Below are 25,392 nucleotides of genomic sequence, written 5' to 3' on the forward strand. Positions count from 1 at the left end.
TGAATCCTCTGGCACTAAGCCACCGCGGCCCAGAAGTCTTCGAGACGAGACACATAGGCGTATACTACCTACGTGTAAATTTGTTCGTAGCGGGAATTTGTGTTATGGTATAAGTTAATTACAAAAAATGAAATACTGAAAATGTAATGTGGACAATCTCGAAGAAGCAATAAATAATCTGCGTGATTTGTTTTAGATTTCGGAAAATAGGTTCTGCCAGATTTAAGCTTATCGACTGTAATCCTTTATTTATTTATTTATTTGGGAGGGAAGCAAAGTATAATACATTTCAATCATTACACATACAAATAGATGTTTTATGGTAATTGTTGTTTTGCTGAAATATAACTTCTATATCTTTTATACGTGTTTAGGAGCTGAGATTATTATCTAATAATTATAAGGAAGATACTTTTTTTTTTTTAAAAAAAAGGAAGATACAAGTTTTTCATCACCCTCGTACAACAAATAATGTTTAATAGGCGTATAGAAGGGGCTCATGCCCAAAACATCGACACCCCATTTCTGGGACCTCATGGTGGGTTCCCGGTTCCTGACCACCACTGTGCTGACGGGAATCGGATATTTTCAACGTCACCATCTGTAAGCAACAACTCCATGCTTAAACGAGAAATAGAGTGAACTCGAGCCCAACATTTCGGAACCACATTTTCTGGAGCTTGGATGCCAGGGCCCAATTTCTGACATTTCCGCTTTCGTTAATCGACCCCGACTTTTCAAACGCTAACACTATAACACCATGTTAAATAGGCAAATAAAAGAGACCCGAACTTTTGGGACCTCATTTCTGGGGTCTCAGATCCCGGAGCTTTCCAACACCACAATCTGTATCCAATAACTCCATACTTAAAAGAAAAATAGAATGTATCCAAGCTCAAAATTTCGGGACACCATTTTTGGTCCTTTGAGACAAGGGCCCATTTTCTGACGTTAACACTGTGCTCAGACGACCCGGACCTTTGCAACTTCACCACCCACGTACAATTCCATGTTTAATAGGCGTATAAAAAGAACCCGCGCCCAAAACTTCGTTACCCCATTTTTCTGGAGCCTCATGGCTGGGGCTCGGTTTCTGATATCACCACTGTGCTCGGGAGACCTGGACTTTTCCAATGCCACCATCTGCATTCACTAACTCCATGTCTAACACGGCCTCCCCATTGTAGGAGGATTGTGATGGAATTTTCTCCAGGCTCTTTACAACTATTTACAACGTTCCAAACTATTCATAAGAAATGAAATTTCAATGCATTACAAAATATGTACTTTTAAAATGTTCAAAATGGGTGACAGTATTGATTTCCAATAATAATTTTAAACTTTCGTAATTTTATTCTCTATTTGAATAGTAGTTTAATTTCGAATCTTTTACGGTAAAAAATATTTTTGTGAAACGTCACGGAATACATTAAACTTCTTTTACTCCCACGTGTACGTGTTCCAATTATAAATCAATTTGAGGTTCTCTGTACAAATGAGAAACTCCCAAAGCGAAGTGCATATGAATAACGCGTGCGTAGTCCTGGCCCCCCCCACCATCACGCAGTTCTTCGAAAACAATTTCAATCGTTTGTACTTCGTTTGCTCCCATTTGCTCCGCAGTAGCTCCGTTTGCTCCCTTACCGTTCCCGAGAAAATGGAATCTTAAAGTGGGGGGCCAGAACAACGTCGTTCCAGGCCCCCCCACCCAACTAAAAATAATAGTTGAGGGGAACGGATGGTGGCATTCGTTTGTACTTCGTTTGCTCCCATTTGCTCCACAGTTTCTGCGTTTGATCCCCTACCGTTCCCGAAAAAACAGAAATATAAAGTGGGGGGCTAGACCAACATGGTCCCAGCCCCCCACCCAATAGCAGAGAGAAACGGATGGTGGCATTCGTTTGTACTTCGTTTGCTCCCATTTGCTCCCCAGTAGCTCCGTTTGCTCCCTTACCGTTCCCAAGAAAATAGAAATTTAAACTGAGGGGCCAGAAAAAGGTGGTCCCAGACCCTCGAATTAAAAACAGTCACAGAGAGGAACAGATGGTCGCATTCGTTTGTACTTCGTTTTCTCCCATTTGCTGCGCAGTAGCTCCGTTTGCTCCCTTACCGTTAACGAGAAAATAGAACCTTAAAGTGGGGGGCCAGAACAACGTCGTCCCAGCCACCCCACCCAACTAAAAATAATCGCTGAGTGGAACGGATGGTGGCATTCGTTTGTATTTCGTTTGCTCCCATTTGCTCCGCAGTTTCCGCGTCTGCTCCTTTACCGTTCCCGAAAAAATTGAAATTTAAAGTGGGGGCCACAACAACATGGTCCCAGGCCCCCACCCAATAGTAGGGAGGAACGGATGGTGTCATTTGTTTGTACTTCGTTTGCTCCAATTTGCTCCGCAATAGCTTCGTTTGCTCCCCTACCGTTCCCGAGAAAATAGAAATTTAAAGTGGGGGAGCAGCAGAACAACATTGTCCCACAGCCCCCATCCAACTAAAAATAATCACTGAGGGGAACGGATGGTAGCATTTGTTTGTACTTCGTTTGCTCCCATTTGCTCCGCAGTTTCTACGTTTGCTCCCCTATCATTCCCGATAAAATAGAAATTTAAAGTACCGGGTCAAAATAACATGGTCCCAGCCCCCCAATCAATAGCAGATAGAAACGGATTGTGGCATTCGCTTGTACTTCATTTGCTCCCATTTGCTTTGCAGTTCCTAAGTTTGCATCCTTACCGTTCCCAAGAAAATTGAACTTTAAACTGTGAGGGGCCAGAAAAAAGTGATCCCAGCCCCTCGAATTAAAAAAAGTCACGGAGAGGAACAGATGGTCGCAATCGTTTATACTTCCTGTGCTCTAAATTGCTCCGTAATTTGTCCGGTTGCTCCCCTGGTGTTCGCGAAAAAATAGAATTTTAGACTGGGAGAATCAGAACATCATGGTCCTAGCTACCCACTCAATGGTAGAGAGGAACGGATGGTGGCATTCGCTTCTACTTCATTTGCTTCAATTTTCTCCGCAGTTTCTCAATTTGCTGCCCTGCCGTTCCCGAGAAAGTGGAACATTAAACTGGTGGTCCAGGAAAGCGTATCCCAGCACCTCGAATTGAAAAAATTTCAATGAGGAACGGATGGCGGCATTCGTTTGTACTTGGTTTGATTCGCAGTAGCTACGTTTACTCACAATTCCCGAGGAAATGGAACTTTAAAGTGGAGGCTAGAACAAAATTCTCCCAGCATCCCACTCAAATAAACATAATAACATAGGGGGAGCGGATCGTGGCATTATTTTGTACTTCTTTAGCTTCGATTTGCTCAACCTCCTAAAAAATGTAGTAAAAAATAATTTTTTGCGTGATTTGCCGCGAATTGTTCTGGAATTGTTTCACTTTCTTCCCTACTGTTCCCCGATTTTTAGGAGGTTGAGGACTGGGATCACATTTCCACACCAGCCGCTTCAAAATTCCTTTTCCTTAACATCAATCGGAGTAGACGAGTACTCAGAGCAATTGTGGAGCAAATGTGAATAAACGAGATATAGCCAACATCCACTCCCCTCTGCGATTACATACGTCGGGACGGTGGCTGAGATCACGTGTTTAAGTTCTGCTTACTCAAGAACGTTAGGGAAGCAACCCAAGTAACTGTGAAGCAAATCGAAGCTAAAGAAGTACAAAATAATGCCACGATCCACTCCCCTATGTTATTATGTTTATTTGAGTGGGATGCTGGGAGAATTTTGTTCTAGTCTCCACTTTAAAGTTCCATTTCCTCGGGAATGGTGAGTAAACATAGCTACCGCGAATCAAACCAAGTACAAACGAATGCCGCCATCCGTTCCTCATTGAAATTATTTCAATTCGAGGTGCTGGGATACGCTTTCCTGGACCACCAGTTTAATGTTCCATTTTCTCGGGAACGGCAGGGGAGCAAATTGAGAAACTGCGGAGCAAATGGGAACAAATGAAGTAGAAGCGAATGCCACCATCCGTTCCTATCTACCATTGAGTGGGGGGCAATAACCATGTTGTTCTGGAACCCCCAGTTTAAAATTCTACTTTCTCGAGAACGGTAGGGGAGCAAACGAACAAACTGCGTAGCAAATGAGAGCAAAAGAAATACAAACGAATGCGACCATCAGTTCCTCTCTGTGATTTTTTTTAATTCGAGGGGCTGGGATCAGTTTTTTCTGGCCCCTCGAAGTTCCTGGGTTCCTTTTTTCTGGACCCTCACAGTTTAAAGTTCCATTTTCTTGAGAACGGTAAGGATGCAAACTTAGGAACTGCGGAGCAAATGGGAGCAAATGAAGTACAAGCGAATGCCACAATCCGTTCCTATCTGCTATTGATTGGGGGGTTGGGACCATGTAATTTTGGTCCCGTACTTTAAATTTCTATTTTCTCGTGAATGATAGAGGAGCAAACGTAGAAACTGCGGAGCAAATGAGAGCAAACGAAGTACAATCGAATGCCGCCATCCGTTCCCCTCAGCGATTATTTTTAGTTGGGTGAGGGGCTGGAACGACGTTGTTCTGGTCTCCCCACATTAAGGTTCCATTTCCTCGGAAACTGTAAGGGAGCAAACGGAGCTACTGCGGAACAAATGGGAGCAAACGAAGTACAAACGAATGCGTCCATTTGTTCCTCTCTGTGACTGTTTTTAATTCGGGGGTCTGGGACCACCTTTTTCTGGCCCCTCACTTTAAATTTTTATTTTCTCGGGAAGGTAGGTGAGCAAATGTAGAAACTTCGGAGCAAATTGGAGCAAACGAAGTACAAACGAATGCGACCATCTGTTTTTCTCTGTGACTTTTTTTAATCGAGGGTCTGGGACCACCTTTTTTTGGCGCCTCAGTTTATATTTCTATTTTTTCGGGAAGGGTAAAGGAGCAAACGCTGAAACTACGGAGCAACTGGGAGCAAACGAAGTACAAACGAATGCCACCATTCGTTCCCCTCAGCGATTATTTTTAGTTGGGTGGGGGCTCGAACAACGTTGTTCTGGCCCCCCAATTTAAGGTTCCATTTTCTCGGGAACGGTAAGAGAGCAAACGGAGCTACTGCGGAGCAAATTGGAGCAAACGAAGTACAAACGAATCCGACCATCTGTTCCTCTCTGTGACTGTTTTTAATTCGAGGGTCTAGGACCACCTTTTCTGGCCCCTCAGTTTAAATTTCTATTTTCTCGGGAATGGTAGGGGAGCAAATGTAGAAACTTCGGAGCAAATGGGAGCAAACGAAGTACAAGCGAATGCGACCATCTGTTTTTCTCTGTGACTGTTTTTAATTCGAGGGTCTGGGACCACATTTTTCTTGCGCGTCAGTTTAAATTTCTATTTTTTCGGGAAGGGTAAAGGAGCAAACGGAGAAACTACGGAGCAAATGGGAGCAAACGAAGTACAAACGAATGCCACCATTCATTCCCCTCAGCGATTATTTTTAGCTGGGCGGGGGCTGGAACAACGTTGTTCTGGCCCCGCACTTTAAAGTTCCATTTTCTCGGGAACGGTAAGAGAGCAAACGGAGCTACTGCGTAGCAAATTGGAGCAAACGAAGTACAAACGAATCCGACCATCTGTTCCTCTCTGTGACTGTTTTTAATTCGAGGGTCTAGGACCACCTTTTTCTGGCCTCTCAGTTTAAATTTCTATTTTCTCGGGAATGGTAGGGGAGCAAATGTAGAAACTTCGGAGCAAATGGGAGCAAACGAAGTACAAGCGAATGCGACCATCTGTTTTTCTCTGTGACTGTTTTTAATTCGAGGGTCTGGGACCACCTTTTTCTGGCGCGTCAGTTTAAATTTCTATTTTTTTGGGAAGGGTAAAGGAGCAAACGCAGAAACTACGAAGCAAATGGGAGCAAACGAAGTACAAACGAATGCCACCATTCGTTCCCCTCAGCGATTATTTTTAGTTGAGTGGGTGGCTGGAACAACGTTGTTCTGGCCCCCGACTTTAAAGTTCTATTTTCTCGGGAACGGTAAGAGAGCAAACGGAGCTACTGCGGAGCAAATTGGAGCAAACGAATTACAAACGAATGCGACAATCTGTTCGTCTCTGTGACTTTTTAATTCGAGGGTCTGGGACCACCTTTTTTAGGCGCCTTAGTTTATATTTGTATTTTCTCGGGAACGGTAAAGGAGCAAACGGAGAAACTACGGAGCAAAGGGGAGCAAAGGAAATACAAACGAATGCCACCATTCGTTCCCCTCAACGATTATTTTTAGTTGGGTGGGGGCTGGAACAACGTTGTTCTGGCCCCCACTTTAAGGTTCCATTTTCTCGGGAACGGTAAGAGAGCAAACGGAGCTACTGCGGAGCAAATTGGAGCAAACGAAGTACAAACGAATGCCACAATCTGTTCCTCTGTGTGACTGTTTTTAGTTCGAGGGTCTAGGATCACCTTTTTCTGGCCCCTCAGTTTAAATTTATATTTTCTCGGGAATGGTAGGGGAGCAAATGTAGAAACTTCGGAGCAAATGGGAGCAAACGAAGTACAAACGAATGCGACCATCTGTTTTTCTCTGTGACTGTTTTTAATTCGAGGGTCTGGGACCACCTTTTTCTGGCGCGTCACTTTAAATTTCTATTTTCTCGGGAAGGGTAAAGGAGCAAACGCTGAAACTACGAAGCAAATGGGAGCAAACGAAGTACAAACGAATGCGACCATTTGTTCCTCTCTGTGACTGTTTTTAATTCGGGGGTCTGGGACCACCTTTTTCTGGCCCCTCACTTTAAATTTTTATTTTCTCGGGAAGGTAGGTGAGCAAATGTACAAACTTCGGAGCAAATGGGAGCAAACGAAGTACAAACGAATGCGACCATCTGTTTTTCTCTGTGACTTTTTTTAATTCGAGGGTCTGGGACCACCTTTTTCTGGCCCCTCACTTTAAATTTTTATTTTCTCGGGAAGGTAGGTGAGCAAATGTACAAACTTCGGAGCAAATGGGAGCAAACGAAGTACAAACGAATGCGACCATCTGTTTTTCTCTGTGACTTTTTTTAATTCGAGGGTCTGGGACCACCTTTTTCTGGGGCGTCAGTTTATATTTCTATTTTTTCGGGAAGGGTAAAGGAGCAAACGGAGAAACTACGGAGCAAATGGGAGCAAAAGACGTACAAACGAATGTCATCATTCGTTCCCCTCAGCGATTTTTTTTAGTTCGATGGGGGCTGGAACAACGTTGTTCTGGCACCCCACTTTACGGTTCCACTTTCTCGGGAACGGTAAGAGAGCAAACGGAGCTACTGCGTAGCAAATTGGAGCAAACGAAGTACAAACGAATGCGACCATCTGTTCCTCTCTGTGACTGTTTGTAATTCAAAGGTCTAGGACCACCTTTTTCTGGCCCCTCAGTTTAAATTTCTATTTTCTCGGGAATGGTAGGGGAGCAAATGTAGAAACTTCGGAGCAAATGGGAGCAAACGAAGTACAAACGAATGCGGCCATCTGTTTTTCTCTGTGACTGTTTTTAATTCGAGGGTCTGGGACCACCTTTTTCTGGCGCGTCAGTTTAAATTTCTATTTTTCGGGAAGGGTAAAGGAGCAAACGCAGAAACTACGGAGCAAATGGGAGCAAACGAAGTACAAACGAATGCCACCATTCGTTCCCCTCAGCGATTATTTTTAGTTGGGTAGGGGCTGGAACAACGTTGTTCTGGCCCCCCGCTTTAAGGTTCTATTTTCTCGGGAACGGTAAGAGAGCAAACGGAGCTACTGCGGAGCAAATTGGAGCAAACGAAGTACAAACGAATCCGACCATCTGTTCCTCTCTGTGACTGTTTTTAATTCGAGGGTCTGGGACCACCTTTTTCTGGGGCGTCAGTTTAAATTTCTATTTTCTCGGGAATGGTAGGGGAGCAAATGTAGAAACTTCGGAGCAAATGGGAGCAAACGAAGTACAAGCGAATGCGACCATCTGTTTTTCTCTGTGACTGTTTTTAATTAGAGGGTCTGGGACCACCTTTTTCTGGCGCGTCAGTTTAAATTTCTATTTTTTTGGGAAGGGTAAAGGAGCAAACGCAGAAACTACGAAGCAAATGGGAGCAAACGAAGTACAAACGAATGCCACCATTCGTTCCCCTCAGCGATTATTTTTAGTTGAGTGGGTGGCTGGAACAACGTTGTTCTGGCCCCCCACTTTAAGGTTCTATTTTCTCGGGAACGGTAAGAGAGCAAACGGAGCTACTGCGGAGCAAATTGGAGCAAACGAAGTACAAACGAATGCGACCATCTGTTCCTCTCTGTGACTGTTTTTAATTCGAGGGTGTAGGACCACCTTTTTCTGGCACCTCAGTTTAAATTTCTATTTTCTCGGGAATGGTAGGGGAGAAAATGTAGAAACTTCGGAGCAAATGGGAGCAAACGAAGTACAAACGAATGCGGCCATCTGTTTTTCTCTGTGACTGTTTTTAATTCGAGGGTCTGGGACCACCTTTTTCTGGCGCGTCAGTTTAAATTTCTATTTTTCGGGAAGGGTAAAGGAGCAAACGCAGAAACTACGGAGCAAATGGGAGCAAACGAAGTACAAACGAATGCCACCATTCGTTCCCCTCAGCGATTATTTTTAGTTGGGTAGGGGCTGGAACAACGTTGTTCTGGCCCCCCACTTTAAGGTTCTATTTTCTCGGGAACGGTAAGAGAGCAAACGGAGCTACTGCGGAGCAAATTGGAGCAAACGAAGTACAAACGAATCCGACCATCTGTTCCTCTCTGTGACTGTTTTTAATTCGAGGGTCTAGGACCACCTTTTTCTGGCCTCTCAGTTTAAATTTCTATTTTCTCGGGAATGGTAGGGGAGCAAATGTAGAAACTTCGGAGCAAATGGGAGCAAACGAAGTACAAGCGAATGCGACCATCTGTTTTTCTCTGTGACTGTTTTTAATTCGAGGGTCTGGGACCACCTTTTTCTGGCGCGTCAGTTTAAATTTCTATTTTTTTGGGAAGGGTAAAGGAGCAAACGCAGAAACTACGAAGCAAATGGGAGCAAACGAAGTACAAACGAATGCCACCATTCGTTCCCCTCAGCGATTATTTTTAGTTGAGTGGGTGGCTGGAACAACGTTGTTCTGGCCCCCGACTTTAAGGTTCTATTTTCTCGGGAACGGTAAGAGAGCAAACGGAGCTACTGCGGAGCAAATTGGAGCAAACGAAGTACAAACGAATGCGACCATCTGTTCCTCTCTGTGACTGTTTTTAATTCGAGGGTGTAGGACCACCTTTTTCTGGCACCTCAGATTAAATTTCTGTTTTCTGGGGAATGGTAGGGGAGCAAATGTAGAAACTTCGGAGCAAATGGGAGCAAACGAAGTACAAACGAATGCGACCATCTGTTTTTCTCTGTGACTGTTTTTAATTCGAGGGTCTGGGACCACCTTTTTCTGGCGCGTCAGTTTAAATTTCTATTTTTCGGGAAGGGTAAAGGAGCAAACGCAGAAACTACGGAGCAAATGGGAGCAAACGAAGTACAAACGAATGCCACCATTCGTTCCCCTCAGCGATTATTTTTAGTTGGGTAGGGGCTGGAACAACGTTGTTCTGGCCCCCCGCTTTAAGGTTCTATTTTCTCGGGAACGGTAAGAGAGCAAACGGAGCTACTGCGGAGCAAATTGGAGCAAACGAAGTACAAACGAATCCGACCATCTGTTCCTCTCTGTGACTGTTTTTAATTCGAGGGTCTAGGACCACCTTTTTCTGGCCTCTCAGTTTAAATTTCTATTTTCTCGGGAATGGTAGGGGAGCAAATGTAGAAACTTCGGAGCAAATGGGAGCAAACGAAGTACAAGCGAATGCGACCATCTGTTTTTCTCTGTGACTGTTTTTAATTAGAGGGTCTGGGACCACCTTTTTCTGGCGCGTCAGTTTAAATTTCTATTTTTTTGGGAAGGGTAAAGGAGCAAACGCAGAAACTACGAAGCAAATGGGAGCAAACGAAGTACAAACGAATGCCACCATTCGTTCCCCTCAGCGATTATTTTTAGTTGAGTGGGTGGCTGGAACAACGTTGTTCTGGCCCCCGACTTTAAGGTTCTATTTTCTCGGGAACGGTAAGAGAGCAAACGGAGCTACTGCGGAGCAAATTGGAGCAAACGAAGTACAAACGAATGCGACCATCTGTTCCTCTCTGTGACTGTTTTTAATTCGAGGGTGTAGGACCACCTTTTTCTGGCACCTCAGTTTAAATTTCTGTTTTCTCGGGAATGGTAGGGGAGCAAATGTACAAACTTCGGAGCAAATGGGAGCAAACGAAGTACAAACGAATGCGGCCATCTGTTTTTCTCTGTGACTGTTTTTAATTCGAGGGTCTGGGACCACATTTTTCTGGCGCGTCAGTTTAAATTTCTATTTTTCGGGAAGGGTAAAGGAGCAAACGCAGAAACTACGGAGCAAATGGGAGCAAACGAAGTACAAACGAATGCCACCATTCGTTCCCCTCAGCGATTATTTTTAGTTGGGTAGGGGCTGGAACAACGTTGTTCTGGCCCCCCACTTTAAGATTCTATTTTCTCGGGAACGGTAAGAGAGCAAACGGAGCTACTGCGGAGCAAATTGGAGCAAACGAAGTACAAACGAATCCGACCATCTGTTCCTCTCTGTGACTGTTTTTAATTCGAGGGTCTAGGACCACCTTTTTCTGGCCTCTCAGTTTAAATTTCTATTTTCTCGGGAATGGTAGGGGAGCAAATGTAGAAACTTCGGAGCAAATGGGAGCAAACGAAGTACAAGCGAATGCGACCATCTGTTTTTCTCTGTGACTGTTTTTAATTCGAGGGTCTGGGACCACCTTTTTCTGGCGCGTCAGTTTAAATTTCTATTTTTTTGGGAAGGGTAAAGGAGCAAACGCAGAAACTACGAAGCAAATGGGAGCAAACGAAGTACAAACGAATGCCACCATTCGTTCCCCTCAGCGATTATTTTTAGTTGAGTGGGTGGCTGGAACAACGTTGTTCTGGCCCCCGACTTTAAGGTTCTATTTTCTCGGGAACGGTAAGAGAGCAAACGGAGCTACTGCGGAGCAAATTGGAGCAAACGAAGTACAAACGAATGCGACCATCTGTTCCTCTCTGTGACTGTTTTTAATTCGAGGGTGTAGGACCACCTTTTTCTGGCACCTCAGTTTAAATTTCTGTTTTCTGGGGAATGGTAGGGGAGCAAATGTAGAAACTTCGGAGCAAATGGGAGCAAACGAAGTACAAACGAATGCGACCATCTGTTTTTCTCTGTGACTGTTTTTAATTCGAGGGTCTGGGACCACATTTTTGTTGCGCGTCAGTTTAAATTTCTATTTTTTCGGGAAGGGTAAAGGAGCAAACGCAGAAACTACGAAGCAAATGGAAGCAAACGAAGTACAAACGAATGCCACCATTCGTTCCCCTCAGCGATTATTTTTAGTTGGGTAGGGGCTGGAACAACGTTGTTCTGGCCCCCCACTTTAAGGTTCTATTTTCTCGGGAACGGTGAGAGCAAACGGAGCTACTGCGGAGCAAATTGGAGCAAACGAAGTTCAAACGAATGCGACCATCTGTTCCTCTCTGTGACTTTTTAATTCGAGTGTCTGAGACCAACTTTTTCTGGCCCCTCAGTTTAAATTTATATTTTCTCGGGAACGGTAAGGGAGCAAACGGAGCCACTGCGGAGCAAATGGGAGCAAACAAAGTACAAACGAATGCCACCATCCGTTCCGCTCAGCGATTATTTTTAGTTGGTGGAAGGGCTGGAGGGACGTTGTTCTGGCCCCCCACTTTAAGGTTCTATTTTATCGTTAACGGTAAGGGAGCAAACGGAGCTACTGCGCAGCAAATGGGAGAAAACGAAGTACAAACGAATGCGACCATCTGTTCCTCTCTGTGACTGTTTTTAATTCGAGGGTCTAGGACCACCTTTTTCTGGCCCCTCAGTTTAATTTTCTATTTTCTCGGGAAGGTAAGGGAGCAAACAAAGCTACTGCGGAGCAAGTGGAAGCAAACGAAGTAGAAACGAATGCCACCATCCGTTTCTCTCTGCTATTGGGTGGGGGGCTGGGACCATGTTGTTCTGGCCCCCCCACTTTATATTTCTATTTTTTCGGGAACGGTAGGGGATCAAACGCAGAAACTGTGGAGCAAATGGGAGCAAACGAAGTACGAACGAATGCAACCATCCGTTCCCCTCAACTATTATTTTTAGTTGGGAGGGGCTGGAACGACCTTGTTCTGCCCCCCTCTACTTTAAGATTCCATTTTCTCGGGAACGGTAAGGGAGCAAACGGAGCTACTACGGAGGAAATGGGAGCAAACGAAGTACAAACGATTGAAATTGTTTTCGAAGAACTGCGTGATGGTGGGGGGGCCAGGACTATGCACGCATGAATAACTGGTGATTAGATCGTTAAGCTGTACATAAAATCATATAAATTTTCATTCATATTACGCAGACAAGTACACACAGATCAGCATATGAATGTTTATCTGACTTATTTTGTTTCTTCTAACTTTCTGACAGCCTTTATTAAATAATATCTTTACATTTCAAATATTCGTTATACATTATTATTATTCTTATCCTTCAATATTCATCATACATCATATTCATTAGTTTAAATTGTTTATATTACATAATATTAACGGATATAGTATACGTAAGACCGTCTGAGTTCCAGAAGGAGCTGGACGCTCATACTTTTAGGGATTACTCATTGAGTATCTACGAACTTAGAAAGGGGGTAACAAACCCACTTTCGTTTACTTATCCACTGATACGAAAATAAAAAAGAACGCACCTACTTGCCCTTGTACTTTATATGCTATAGCGCATTACATTATATGCAACAAGGATTTTGGTCTGCATCACGATATAAATTTAAAAATATTTAACATTTTTCGAACCGAAATCAACAAAATTTATTCTAGAAAGTAAAAATAGAATGTTAAGCACATATAATGAAGACAGCGCAGTGATTTAATTTGGTAACGTATAAATATATAATATGAAGTATCCTCGTGCACGGAAGACAGGGGGTTCTCATGTATACTATTACCATATTAACTTACATTATACTCCGTCGAAGCTGTTTCAAAGTTAGTATTACACTTCTAACATAGTCATAATTGATTCTCAATCCATACGCCTGTAACTTGTCCATTCTTTGAAACGAAGTTTGCAATAGTTTCTCAATATTTAAATATTCATCTGGTCAGTTAATTCAAACACAGTTATCCATTTATAAATACTAAAATAGTCGGAATTAGCATTAGATATGTTGATCCGAGGTTTGATATAATTACAGCCACATATTTTAAAATAAAATTACCGATCACAAAATAACAAACTCACATATTTCTAATCAATTCGGTTATATTCTATTATCGATTCGAAAAAGTTTCCTTAAGTTTTGATTTTAATATCCGAGGGTACAAACCAATATCCGAATCACCCCTTGTCCAATATGAAGTAATGCGCTGAGGTACAGGTACAGATTAACGGCGCATTACAACATACAGATATATAATGTGTGTATATTCTGTATATATGTAGATAGGTAAAAATATCACAACTAGATACATATGCAGAAAATATATCCATGGAGAAATGTTCCGAATAAAAACATTCAAATTGAAAGCAATTCATATGTCAATTAAACTTTTAAAAATCACTGGTAGTGATCAGTCTTTGGAAAAGCAAAATCGTTGGTTAAGTCCTGACCTCTTAAGCCTCTATTTTACAACTTCTTCAAGTTCGAAAATGTATTATTCTTGTTTACTTTCATTTTTAATATTCCCGCGCAAACAGCAGCTTGCATGTTCTCTTCACTCCTCTACTTTTCATACCTTCATTCTCACCATCGCGATGAACCCGATTGGGTAGAAAGGCGTGATTAACTAAGCAAATTCATTACAATCCAAACAAATTTCAAACTTTGACCGTTTGACTTTGAAAATGCTCCTGCATAATCTATAAGACATTACTCGGCACCTTGATATCACATCGTCATTAATAAATCATATATAATAACTTTCTTTAATAAGTGAAAAACTTGTGACTGTTATTAAAACGTTTGACTTGCGAGCGGAGCGAGCAAGAAAATCTTTAACAAAACCATTTCTTTGCTAACCGTCAATATTGGTTTAATAGGGCGCCAGAACTTTTACGTGGCGCCGCGTCGTTTATTCATTTTCAACACTTTTCCTTTCTTCTTGCTCGTTCGGCGCACCTTGCTATCAGCGCCCGGGACGAGCGTCCCGCTGCCCTCCCTCTAGTTACGGCTCTGATTGAAGGTAACACAGTCTTCAAAGTAATAACTGGCAACTAGGCATTTTAATTTGCCAACTTGTTTAGAAGTTGGTAAATTTGGGACGAAGCCCCACCTAGCCAAAAACCTAGACTAATTACATAAATCTTAAATTATGCCAATTTCCAAGTCTGTAAAAGAATTGATAATTTACAACAACTGTGTAACTAAGAAAATGCCAACTCCGTCAGAAGTCGGTGCAGTTTGGATCGACGACCTTAGCGACGCCCCTGGTCGTATGCAGTGTGGATCCTACGCAGTGTAGATCCTACGCAGTGTGGATCCTACGCAGTTCGGATCCTACGCAGTTTGGGTCCTACGCAGTGTGGATCGTACGCAGTTTGGATCCTACGCAGTGTGGATTCTACGAATTTTGGATCCTACGCAGTTTGGATTCTACGCAGTTTAGGTCGTGCGGAGTCCATTAATATAACCCTAGTTGATAGCTGCACAGGTTAAACAAATTAAAGGGATGATAAAAATATATTTTTTGAGCGCATGATTAAAACTTAAATTATTTCAGGGCAACGGCGTAGGACCAAAACTTCGTAGGATCCAAACTGCATAGAGTCCACACTGCGTAGGGTCCACACTGCGTAGGATCCAAACTGCGTAGGATCCAAACAGGTTTTGAGCTGAGTTTTTTGATACTACGCAGTTTGGATCGTACGCAGTGTGGATCCTACGACGCATTTCCGTGAAAACACCCCTGTGCTTTTCCCACTTCATTGCATTGTTATGAAAACAAGCAACTTTGAATTGTTTCAATTCAATTGGTAGACAGAAATTTGAATAGGTTGGCACCAAGACATTTATTTGATGCGAGCGATAAAGCTTCCTCGTCATTTTAATATAAGGTTTCCAGATCTTAACTCTTAATTCTTTTGAGTGTTCCATATTTATATCGGTAAGAATAAACATTTGAAATTTTTAGACAACAAAAGACTGGTTTTGGGAAAGCTTTGAAGCTACATGCACTAAATCTCACTAACCAAAATACACTATTGTATATTCTGTCATATGTTTTCCCCTCCTTCAAGACGATTTTGCTAGAACGTGGCGCTACAGAAATAATAGAAACAGTTCTTGGCGTCGCGTTCTACAAGGTAAGAATTTTTGTGTCTACCTTGTATACTTTGTTTCCTAAGTGAATTATATCCTTCTACCTATCTATCCATCTACTCTCTCTCTCTCTGTATATATATATGGTCGGATCCAGGGGGTGCACCAATAACTACCAGTACATTTGAAATGAATTTGAATTTTCTTAAATGCCTTTAGGCATCTGAGTGTGAATGAGGAAATGCCCTGGAAATGCTAAGGGTTTGTTCTCGGTGAATCCTTTTCTTTCAACTTTTAGAAAATTGAATGCAACTATCGATTTAGCAAAACATCCCTTTGTTTTAGGCCCAAACTGAAACATGACGGCAGAAATTTTTGGAAAGTGTTGCTATTTTCACTGGCTATAGCTTCTCACTTTAGCTGGTGTATATTTACAACGAAGGGGGAGGGGGGTGCACGTGCAGCTTTGTACTTTCTCTAAATCCGGCCCTGTATATAAATATATAGAACCGGTTGTTAAAAAATTAGAATATAACCATTGGTGATATCGAGTAGAAAAGTTGGTTTGTCTAAATTGTATGATTTGCTTCCTAAGAGAATCACATATTTCTACCTATCCATCTACTATCTCTCTCCCTCTCTCATATATATATATATATACACGAGGGTTACTACGAAATTTTTGAGATACGCATTGTTGTGGCACAGTATTTGAATTCTAACAATTGCGTTCGGTAGTAGTATCCAGAGCGAAGAAGCGAAGTAAGTTTCAACTCGCATCGCTAATCGGCGTGGCCGTATCGCCTTCACTTGTTTGTTGATGTGAGCAGTATTCGGTTGTCTAGAATGGAGCTCGAAAGGAACAATTTTCGGGCAATGATTCTTTACGATTTCAAAAGTGGTTTGAACGAAACACAAACCCTTGACCGTTTGCAGGGGGCATTTGGGGACCTTGCTCCTTCCCGTGTTACAATTTTTCGGTGGTTTGGTGAATTCAGAAGAGGCCGGACAGCGCTTAGACATGAAGAGAGAGCTGGACGTAAGCCAACAGCTGTGTCAGATGAAAACATTGCTGTTGTGGAACAAATGATTCGAGAAAATCCTCGAACAACGTTCAAGGACATTGAAACTACAGTGAACATTGGATCGCCAGCAGTAACAAAAATTCTTCATGATCACCTTCGGTTCAGGAAGGTTTCATCTCGTTGGATGCCTCACACTTTGACTGAACAGTAGAAGCGATTGCATGTTGAATGGTGTGAAGAAATGCTTGCAAGATTTGATGGAGACACTTCTCGACGCGTCTCTGACATTGTTACTGGTGCTGAGAATTGGATCTATCAATTTGACTCTGAAAATAAACGCCAGTCTACAGTTTGGATCTTTCCAGACGAAAATCTAGCCACGAAAGTGAAGCGACCGCGAAGTGTGGGGAAGAAGATGGTCGCAATTTTCTTCTCCAAATCTGGCCATGTTGCAACTGTTCCACTTGGAGAACAAAGGACTGTTACTGCTCAGTGGTACACCACTGTTTGCCTAACAAAAGTGTTCCAGAAGTTTCGGGAACTGCGTCCAAGAACTGGATTGCGTGGGATCCTGCTTCATCTGACAACGCGTCCGCACACACGGCCAACATCACAATTCAGCTTTTAGAATCTACGGAGGTCAAACTTATGACTCATCAGCCGTATAGCCCCGTGTGATTTTTTTCTGTTCCCCAGGATCAAAGATAGCATGCGTGGGAAGAGATTTTGCAGCCCTGAAGAAGCTGTAGTGGCTTACGTCCAGTGCGTGATCTGCTTAGAACCCCCAATACAAATTCCCTTATCGGGAATCGCGCTGCTGGCGACTGGACAGAGCCTGTAGATCAATCTCAATGGGTCAAGTGTTCAGTTACGTTACGATAACCCACAGAACTTTAATGGACCCATAAAAAATATGTAAGATTAAGGTTGAATAAAAGAAAGCATTACCGGTAATATTGTTTTAATCGTAGCTTCCAGTAGCGTATATATTAATATATGTATAGAACGGCTATGGCTCAAAAGTACCCTTCAGAAAATTAGTTGTTCAAGCTGGAAGCCCGAATATGTTCTCGTCTTTTAAATACCTATAGTATTGGAGACACTTCATGTAAGTTTTCTGCCCGTAGATTCCTGGTTCTCTGACCATGATAATCGGTTCAGGGTTACCTACAAGTCCCTTCCACGTTTTGCATAAAGACGTTGAAGTTGATCCCCGTCCTCAAATGTGAAGCGGGCTACATAAGACCACTTCCTAAATTATGGAAATCGTCAAAACTAAAAATTTGATAGGGTAATATACGGACAACGTTTGAATGGTCTATCTCGTTCACTAGTATGGGTAAGATAATGAGAAGCTTTGCCATTCCCGATAAGGATTTATTGCTTTGTATGTTCCATGAATAGGTACGTGAGTCCATTCTCTTTGAAACAGTGGCACCTTGGTGCATCTTTCTCAAATTTTCGGAGGGTTGCATTGAACCACACTTTGGATTTGGGAACTTTTAAAAATAAAATTTGTAATTAAGATGGTCCATCTTCTCTTGCATGGGCAAAAATTGTCAAAAAATATATATACATAAGCAATACGATTTACCACACATATGATTTCTATCCTAATTCATCCTTTAAGATTAGACAATATAGCATGTCATCATATCGAATAGTACATATGTCCTTTGTCTTGAACAGCTCATAGGTGTTTTTGTGCTTCCGTTTAAAAAAAAGAGACGAGAATACATCGATCCAACTCCTAAAGGAGCTGTTCTAAAAGTGCCCAATTTTCGAGCGCATACAATTTGGGGTGGGAAGAGGTCGTGGCCTAAGACCTTCACAAAGAGGGGCCTACTTTGTTGAGGTTTGATGGAAGTGAGACGGTATATTGAGTTCTACAAGCACTGAATTTCATCGCACTTGCGCCTGTGGAACAGTGAAACAACTCCGGTAAAAGTCAGGGGACATACCATCTCCAGAGGCAGATAGGCCCACCGGGCTAGCGGGCGGCGCCCGGTGCGCCTCTATCAATGAAATGAAATCTTAAAGTTTAACGTCCTACGCTTATGCAAGTTAGGCTAAACGAAATGGTGATGATGAGAGATGAGTGAAATGGTGGAATGAAGAAAGTGGGAGGAAACGGGAGAACACCTAGAAAACCTAGGAGCACGGTGTTTGTCTACCACAAAGTCCACACGGCGCGAGCTTAGATTGAACCAGGGACCCCAGGCACCGAAGGTGAACGCTCTACCACTGAGCTCCCGCGCCCCCGCCCCTATCAATGAAGTGTCCCCAACATGCATTATATATTGGAAAAAACTGGACTGTATAGACCAAGGTTTAAATCGTAAAAATCGATGCGGCGTCGTGGAAAGAAAGAAAAGTAAATAGAAGCAGATGCTGATGCCTGCAAAAGGGTCACATACCTATTTATTGCCTCCAAACCTATACCTATTTATTGCCTCACATACCTATTTATTGCTCACATACCTATTTATTGTCGAAAAAAACATGGCGTCAAGCTGGAAGTCGATGCAAAGTGGTGCTCTTATTGTTTATCTTTTTCTCGTGGTTGTGTGTAGTGTTTATGTGCGTGCTCTACTGTCTTCATGTAGTAACGGTGCTGTGACTTTCCCAAATGAAGCATTGCCAATGAAACATGGACTGAAGTGTAGTGGAAGATCATTTCATTTTATTGCTGCTGCCTTCATACCAAGAGGACCGCCATGTGCTCTCTCTGGTACTGCTAACAGTGACGGAGGAACTACCAGTGATTTTGTGACAAGGTATGAGTCAAAAGCAAAAAAACAGTGCCTCATTCTCGTTTGTTTTCTCCTCCTTTGTGGTGATATTCACGTAAACCCTGGCCCACCCTGTCCATATTACACTAATGCTTTCAATATATATTATCAAAATGTTCGTAGCATTAAAAACAAATTACTTGAGTGCTCATTGAACCTAGGTGAGATAAGGGAACTGGATTGTTTCGCAGTGACCGAATCGTGGCTGAATGAATCAGTGAACGACAGTGAAATTAGCTTTTCTAATAATTTCACCATTTATCGTAAAGACCGCATAACTCGTGGAGGTGGAGTGATGATTTGTGTAAATAATAAGTGGAAGAGCAAGAGAAGACTGGATCTCGAACGGGATTGTGAACTTATATGGGTGGAAGTATTTATTCCAAAGCGTCGTTCTGTGTTTATTGGATGCTTCTATAGGCCGCACAAGAACACCCCCCAGCACATCTTAGAAGCTTGCCATGACTCACTGTTACATGCGTTGTCACACGGTGATGTCATCCTATTGGGTGATTTCAACCTTTCCATCACATGGCAGGACAGCAAGCATGGAGTCGCTAAAGATGGAAACGACAGTTATTTCATGGACAATTTTATTCATGGACTTGGTCTAGGTCAACATAATATGCATAATACCCGCAATAATAGCAATCTTGACTACATTCTTTCTAACTTAGAACCTCGTTGTGTTGTCCCATGCAGAAATCTTTTTCCCTCGGATCACGATTCCTTGGATGTTTCTTTCGATTTCCTCCCCTCCACTACTACAAACCAGCCCCTCAAAAGTAGGTCACAACTTCTATGGAAGAAAGCCCCCTGGGGTGACATCTGCCGGGCTATTGAACTGTTTCCTTGGTGTTTGTTAGAGGTAGGAACTGTTGACGACGCTGTGGACTTATTTACATCCGTTGTCCACTCAGCCATAAAGGACTTTGTGCCGGTGAAAGCATCAAAATCGAACAGGTTTCCGGTCTGGTACGACAATGAACTTCGTGACCTTCTTAAAAACAAAAAGCTTGCCTGGACTCTATGGAAATCACATCCGAGTGACTACACATATAAAAACTTTGCTAGAATTAGAAGTCTTGCCAAGAAGGTACAGCGACGTAAATATTTTGAATACATGGACTCAATTGGTGATTTTACTGTTAGTAACCCTAAAGTCTTTTGGTCTGTAATTAAATCTAGAACAAAATCTCCGGGCATACCGGCAACAATTCAAGATGAAAATACTGAAGCGAGTGATGATCAAAGACCAGACCTCTTCAATAACTACTTCTGCAAAACATTTACTTCCCTTCCCTCTACAACCCATCTCCCCCCTCTCCGCACCATCTGTTCGGACACCTTATCCATTCTCTCTACCACCCCGGGCGAAGTTCTGGCTCTCTTGCTATCGTTATCTCCACATAGATCACTTGGACCTGATAAAATTAGTCCTCTCTTTCTCAACAAAACTGCTTCAGTTATTGCGGTTCCTCTATCTATCTTATTCAATAGATGCTTCAAGGAAGGGTATTATCCCACCAGTTGGAAACTGGCTCACGTGACCCCAATATATAAATCAGGACTTAAAGATCATGTATCCTCCTATAGGCCAATATCTCTTCTTTCTGTAATATCAATTATCTGCGAAAAAATAATTAAAGACAGGCTACTTAAATTCACCTCACCTTACATCCATTATTCTCAGCACGGCTTTCTACCGAATAGCTCAAGTCTCTCAAACTTAAGTACTCTTCTTTCCCGTGCAGTCAAATGTATGACTAACAATACTCAATTAGATGTTATCTACTTTGATCTCTCGAAGGCCTTTGATTCTGTCAGTCACATTCATCTTCTTCATAAACTCTCTAATAGATTTAATGTACATGGCAAATTTCTCTCTCTAATCACAAGCTACTTGAAGGACCGTAAACAGAGAGTTGTTCTTTCAGGGGCGACTTCTAACCCCCAACCCGTGATCTCAGGGGTGCCTCAGGGGAGTGTACTTGGGCCTCTACTGTTTGTCCTGTATATGGATGATCTCTACACGCACTTATCAGCTCAACCTAGTGGCCTTCTGCTTTTTGCTGACGATTGTAAGTTATACAGAGAAATATCGTGTCTCCATGACACAATTGCTCTACAGGAAGACATAAATTACCTTACAGGCTGGCGTGAAATGTGGCACTTGAAACTCAACAGTAAGAAATGTGACAGTATTACTATTACTTTGAAAAAGTCTCCTGTTCCCTCCACATACCATATCAACGATTCCCCTATCACACATTCTGCTAGTCATAACGATCTTGGTGTCATCTTTGATTCAAAACTCACCTTCTCTGACCACATCTCCTCAATACTAAAGAATTCAATGCGCATGTTGGGACTTCTTTATCGATTCACCGAACTACGCACTGTTTCTTCATTAGCAACTTTTTATAAGACTTTAATAGCGCCCAAGATCGAATACTGCTCTCCCATATGGGCCATGGCAGCACCTACACATCTCTCCAGACTTGATTCTGTTCTCAATTTCTTCATTGCTATAGTCCGTTTTCGTGTTCCTGCACTTCGAATATTATCTAAGAAGGAGCTCTTGCGACATCTTAATATTCAGACTCCTGAAGTACGCAGAATTATCTCTGACCTGAAATATCTACATAAAATAGTTAATGGAACTTTAAGATCGGAAATATTACTTCAGGAACTATCCTTACGTGTCCCTTCCCGCATCACTCGGAATACCCACCTATTCCATCTTGCCCGTCCTAGGTTGGCTGTTATACAGAGGTCTCTTTTTTATAGAATACCAAACAGTTATAATCACGTAACAACTGATGTGGACATTTTTTCGAGCTACCCAGTGTTTGAAAGAGCAATCAAACGAGCTTTGAGGGAATAGTTTTACTTTTACACTCTTTTTTTCTATGTTGTTATTGTTGTCTTGTTTTTTTTCTTTCTTTTGTTAGCATGTCCCTGTGTAAAATGGCAAAGTTATGCTGTATCTGGGAAATTGTTCAATAAATAAATAAATAAATAAAACCTGTAAGATTTTATCAACTACTGACTGCCTAACAGACGGAACACAGTATTGAAGTTAGTGACCCTACCTTATCTGCTACGAATGCTACTGTCAGAGTGAAAATTGAATTTGAAAATTCTTGTTTCATGAATGCTGAAATTAGTGTTCCCACCACATCAGATACAAATGTCACTGACAGAGTGGAAAGTGAACAAGAAGGTTACACTTGCATGAGTCTTAAAATTAGTGCGCTTCCAACATCAACTACGTTTGTTGCTGTCAAAGAAGAAAATGAACAGAAAAATTCTAGTTCTAGTGATGCCCATTCGGAAGTCAGTGAAAACATTGAAAAGCGTAATGAAACAGAGAACAGAGCAATGAAGTATTTCATACGTCCACAAGAGAATGATATTCTCAAGGTTTTGAGTTCCTACCCCCTTCATCCAAATTAACGCATACCCTTTAATCCTGAGTTTGCTTATAAACGAGTAGGTGGCACTAACAGGGCTTCACTTTCATATTGTCCAGCCCAAAATGCTTTTATTACAGCGTGTGCACAGCTTATTCTCCAGATCGAACAAACATGTATCTTTAAGGTTCTGTATATAACAAACGTAACATTAAACACGTTTGTCAGCGAGTAAGAGAACACGAGTGTTCCTAAATACATCTGATCAGTGTGGATGCTTACATATCTAACAAAAGAGAACATAATATTAAGAAACTACTTCTTCATGAACAGGTAAAACAATCAGGTTGAGAAGAACAGACAGGTAATGCATCAAGTTGTCAAAGAACTGAAACTCATTGGTAAAAGAGAGCTCACTTACAGAGGAAAAGGAAATATAGCAGCCTATAGACCAGAAGACACATCTACACATCATGGTAACTTTTTGGATATTATTTCTTTGTTAAGTAAGTTTTACCTTCCGCTCAAAAGTGATTTTCATAATGTCCATGAAGTTAGCAGGCCACCTATGGCAGGCCAGAAATTCGACTTCACACATCGTTAGTGCTTCGCTAGTGCTCGTTAGTGCCGCAAACCCCATCGTTAGTGCTACAAAAATAATGTCTCAATTTTAATAGTTACTATTGGCCTGCTAACTTCATGCCAGCAGGCCAACATATCAAAATCACACCATAAGTGAAACTACCGGTTAGAGCAACGTTAGTGCTCGTTAGTGCTATAAACATTAACTTTAGTGCTTATATACAGTTTTTAGGGCAACAAAATGGGTCAGTTTTATGAAGCTAGCATGAACTTAGCAGGCCACCTATGGTAGGCCAGAATTTCAACTTCACAGATCGTTAGTGCTTCGTTAGTGCTCATTAGTGCCGCAAACCCCATCGTTAATGCTACAAAAATAACGTCTGAATTTTAATAGTTGCTGTTGGCCTGCTAACTTCATGCCAGAATTCCAATATATCAAAATCACACCATAAGTGAAATTGCCGGTTAGGGCAGCGTTAGTGCTCGTTAGTGCTATAAATATTAACGTTAGTGTTGCTTTGTATACAATTTTCAAAAACAAAATGTCCGTTTTATGAAGCTAGCATGAACTTAGCAGCCCATCTATGGCAGGCCAGAATTTCGACTTCACACATCGTTAGTGCTTCGTTAGTGCTCATTAGTGCCGCTAACTCCATCGTTAGTGCTACGAAAATAACGTCTCAATTTTAATAGTTGCTATTGACCTGCTAACTTCATGCCAAAAACTTGGCAGGCCACCCATGGCAGGCCAGAAGTTCGATTTCAGACACCGTTAGTACTTCGATAGTGCTCATTGATGCCACAAACCCTATCGTTAGTCCTACAAAAATAACGTCTCAATTTTTAACAGTCACTATTGGCCTGCTAACTTCATGCCAATGAACCTGGCAGGCCACCTATGGCAGGCCACAATTTTGACTTCACACATCATTAGTGCTTCGTTAGTGCTCGTTAGTGCCGCTAACCTTATCGTTAGTACTACGAAAATAACGTCTCAATATTAATAGTTACCATTGACCTGCTAACTTCATGCCAATGAACTTGTCAGACCACCTATGGCAGGCCAGAACTTCGACTTCACACATCGTTAGTACTTCGTTAGTGCTCGTTAGTTCCGCAAATTCGATCGTTAGTGCTACAAAAATGCAGTTTTAATTTTTAACAGCCACTATCGGCCTGCTAACTTCATGGCAATGAATTTGGCAGGCCACGTATTGAAGGCCAGAACTTCGATTTCAGATATCGTTAGTACTTCGTTAGTGCTCGTTAGTGCAGCAAACCCTATTGTTAGTGCTACAAAACTAACGTCTCAATTTTTAACAGTCACTATTGGCCTGCTAACTTCATGCCAATAAACCTGGAAGGCCAGAATTTCGACTTCACACATTGTTAGTGCTTCGTTAGTGCTCGTTAGCGCCGCTAACCCCATCGTTAGTGCTAAGAAAATAACGTCTCAATTTTAATACTTACTATTGACCTGCTGACGGCAGAACACAATTTCGATTACACCCGTCATTAGTGCGTCGTTGGTACTCTTAGTGCCCTATGTTCCATCGTTACTGCTCCACAGATAACGGCACATTTTTAAGGCTGTTGCTACCTCTTTGTCAAGTCGAGTTTTTCCCTATCTAATAACATTGGAACTTTTTTCGAATTTTTCTCAGTAAGCAATGAACAAATCCCTACAAAAATTTGCATGGAGTTAGGTCAATAATAAAGGATTCCTTATATGAGCTTATAATTTTACTAAAAGCCTCCAATTAAGTTATTCATTCCCCCCTTTTTTATCATGTGAAGATTCGCAACAACGCATTGACGACACTCGGTTCTCTCTTCTAGCAGGTTGCGGAGGGTTACTTTGAGGTTGAACATTGTCCACAGCTGCGAGGGGACCCTTTTCAAGAATAACATATTTATGGCATTTCAGTGAAGAGGCGTTGGAGTACGTTTTGTTTGCTGAAAGCAGAAAAAAGAAATAAAAACAATGAGAACAAATCCATTCTTCTTTTACATTAGCTTTTCTCCCGTTCATGGATAGACAGTTGTAAGCAATTAGAAGCGAACTGTCTCTATTGAATAAAGATACTTTTAGTGTATACGAAAGCGAATATCACTTTATTATTATTATTATTATTATTATTATTATTATTATTATTATTATTATTATTATTATTGTTATTATAACTTTTTTGAATAAAGTGGCATACAAAACATATAAAAATAATGCAAAGGCCATAATATGCGTGGCTTTGAAAA

The sequence above is a fragment of the Thermobia domestica genome, chromosome 11, assembly GCF_964235325.1.
Source record: "Thermobia domestica chromosome 11, izTheDome1.hap1.1, whole genome shotgun sequence".
Taxonomy (NCBI): domain Eukaryota; kingdom Metazoa; phylum Arthropoda; class Insecta; order Zygentoma; family Lepismatidae; genus Thermobia; species Thermobia domestica.